General features: G+C 47.5%; 1 pseudogene; it reads right to left on the reverse strand.

The window, feature by feature from the left end:
- Nucleotides 1–599: 599 nt before the first annotated feature.
- Nucleotides 600–1757, reverse strand: LOC147957582 (uncharacterized; annotated as a pseudogene).
- Between the last annotated feature and the right edge of the window lie 1660 nt (nucleotides 1758–3417).

The raw sequence follows: 3417 nt of genomic DNA on the forward strand, positions 1-3417 counted from the left end.
ACTTTTTACGGGGCAGCATGTGCAGATCTTCCCTGATTTTCAAATCTTGCAAGTCTTTTCTTGCCTTCGTCCCATCCTTGGTCTTCCATACCTTCAGCAGCGACTCTGGCGCCTTTTTGATCTTCTTTCCCGGCGCGGGGCACTCCTTCCAGTTTTCAACAGCTCATCAATTTCGGCACCGCTCCGCTTACATGGAGGTCCTCGATGCTCAGTGTGACCATTGAATATATCTCCACGGTTTCTCCATGGGTCGTCCTATTCGAGCCAACTTCGATGCCCCACGTACACGATTTTCCCAGACCCGCCATCTTTCCTTGACGTTAGCTGGTCATACGTCGTATCATCCATGCACCGCGTGCATCCGCAATATCCATGGCACACCTGGCCTGCGACATATCCGTAACCGAGATAGTCATGCACCGTCGTGATCAGCGCGGCTCTCATGTAGAAATACTCGCCTTTGCTGGCGTCCCATGTCTTGGCTTGTGTTTTCCATAACGTGTCTAACTCCTCTTGAAGTAGCCCAAGATACAAATTAATATTATTTCCTAGTTGTTTCGGCCCTTGAATAAGCATGCTCATGTGAATGTACTTCGACTTCATGCACAACCAGGGGGGAGGTTGTACATCCATACAAACACGGGCCATGTGCTATGGTTGGTGTTCTGGTTGCCAAACAGATTCATGCCATCGGTACACGCGCCGAGCACGATGTTCCTTGCATCACATTCGAAATACTGATAGAAGCTGTTCAACGCTCTCCACTGGCTTCCATCCTTGATGTTTCTCAGCTTCGGATCATCTCCATCGTCGGGCTTCTTCCTCTCTGCGTGCCAGCGCATTAGCTTTGCTTCCTTGGGATCTACGAAATACCGCTGGAGACGGGGATTGATTGGTAAGTACCATACTACTTTCTGGGGACATTTCTTCCTGGCCTTCTTGTATCGAGAAGCATTGCACACCGGACAACTGGTTTTTTCTGCGTGCTCCTTCCGATAAATTATGCAATCATTGATGCATGCATGGTATCTAACGTGCGGCAGATCAAGAGGGCACACGATCTTCTTGGCCTCATCAACACTAGTAGGACATATATTCCCCGCGGGAAGAACATCCTTTAGTTACTTGAGATGCTCATCGAGGCTAGTGTAGATCCATTTGTTTTTAGCCTTCGTCTTCAGAAGTTGGAGCGTGAAACTCAAGCTGGTCACCTCAGGATTGCAACCATCATACAATGGAGTGTTCGAGTCTACCACCAGTTGCTCCAACTTAGCCTCCTCTCTAGAAGCAGCTCTCTCAGTATTCGTCTCCTTGCGAAGCAGTGCTTGAACACGAGGGTCCCGCATGATTGAACTTAGTACCGACGAACTCTGCTGCGTGGAGTCCACGTCGTTCTCTCCGCCGCCATGTCCGGCCCCTTCTCCTCCGCCATGTCCGGCCCCTTCTCCACCACCATGTCCGGCCTCTTCCCCGCCACCATTATCGATCATCTCTTCGTCTTGCCCCATGTCATCATTGCCTGCCCCGTCGGCGTCCTCAACATCGTCATCCTCATCTTCAATTATCCATCGAGTATAGCCATCCATGAAACCAGTCATGAGCAGGTGCGCTTCGACCCGACCATCGTCATAGGGGTCGAGCCAAACTATTCCTTGGCATTTTCGACACGGACATAAAACCTATGTCTAGTTATTTTCTTTCATGTCCTGCACCGCCGACCGCAACCACCTGTCCACCATCGTTCCACTGACCATCATGAACGTCTGCATGGTAATAATAAACAAATTGATTATAAAAATGCATGCATGCATCAAATTCATACAAAAATTCGGCATGACCTTCCCTAAAAATAGGACATATATAGATCTAGAGTTTGCCCGGAATTCGCCGAAACGAAAATAATTCGACATTTCGGCAAAACATAGGCAACTCAAAAGCACAATTTGGCGTCAACTCATGACATACACACAATTTCCATCATATTTGCCAATTATCATTTCACACACACATACACATATTTCCATTTTGCAAAAGCATGAAATTTTAATCACCTCTATCTCGAGATCGAGCACACGGTGGAGATGATGATGTAGGGAGATCAAAAGTGCACAAAGCTCTTCTTGACAAAGATGGATCTAGTTAGGGGGGCAAATAGGTCACTTGACTAAATGCTACATCTACCTAGCTAGCTAATTTGGGAGGAGACAACTTCAACTAGTGGAGGGGGGAGGAAAAAGAGAAAGGAGATGCATTAATGGAGGTGGTGTTAGTTAGCTAAGAGTAATGAAGAGAGAGAAAGGTAGGTAGAAGAGGGAGAGTAATGGGGGGAGAAGTATTGAGGAAGAAGAAGAGTGAGAGAGGGGGGAGGTGGGAGGTAGGGGAAAGGGAGGAGAGGAGATGGGGGAGGGGAGGACGTACGGGTGGGAAAAGGTGGTGGGGTGTTGCGTCTTAGCAATACCGCGCAGGAAAAACACGCTACTCCTAAGAGTGTAGCAGCAGCGCCCTTTCATCAAACGCGCTACTGCTAAACGTGTCAACCGTGTGGACAATTTCAAAATTAGCAGCAGCGACGTGACTAAAAAGCGCGCTACTACTATCACATTAGCAGTAGCGCGCATCGTCACGCTGCGCTGCTGGTAAACTTAGGTTGTTGGGTACTGTCGGTAGATTTTTGTAGCAGCGCGGTTTAGACATCACGCGCTACTGCTAAATTTACATCAGTAGCATTTTCTTAACCTCGCTACTGCTAATTAGAAGTAGCGCCTCTTTTTGTGCCGCGCTGCTGCTAAGATTCTGTGTATGATGTTTTCCCTAGTAGTGTTGGGCTGAAATTTGGAGGGGATTTTTATCCAGATTTATTTCCTTGCAGCGAAAGAAGGGACCCAACCGCCTTACGTGGTAGCCACAAGCCTGCTAGGTGCTCCAAGGGTAGGGGCACGCCATGTGAGCTTGTGGGCCACTCGAGCATCGTCTGGGGTTGGTTTTTGCTTCCAAAACTCACATATATGCGAAAATAAATCTTCGTCAATTTCTATCATGTTTGGACTTTGTTTGATATGGATTTCTACGAAACAGAAAACATACAACAAACATGAGCTGGCACTGGGTACTGGATCAACATGTTAGTCCAAGAAAATCCTATATATTTTTGACAAAAGTATGTAAAAGTAGTAAAATATTCACATGAAATAATTAAAAAATTGTAGATATGACGGAGACATTTCACCGTGCACCCAGACACGTAAAATACCCGACTGGAGTCGTCTTCAAGATCGCAATGGGATGAGCTTGACGCCCCTCCGCGGGTTAAGTTGGCCCTTTCACTAGGCTCCAAGGCACGAGTCTCATATTTTGGATTCAGAGATGGCCCACGCAGGTGCTCCCCTGGGATAAAGAGTAGCATCTCTTCGGAGAGTC

This window comes from Triticum urartu, chromosome 7A (assembly GCF_056163025.1).
Source record: "Triticum urartu cultivar PI428250 chromosome 7A, HENAU_Tu73, whole genome shotgun sequence".
Lineage (NCBI taxonomy): Eukaryota > Viridiplantae > Streptophyta > Magnoliopsida > Poales > Poaceae > Triticum > Triticum urartu.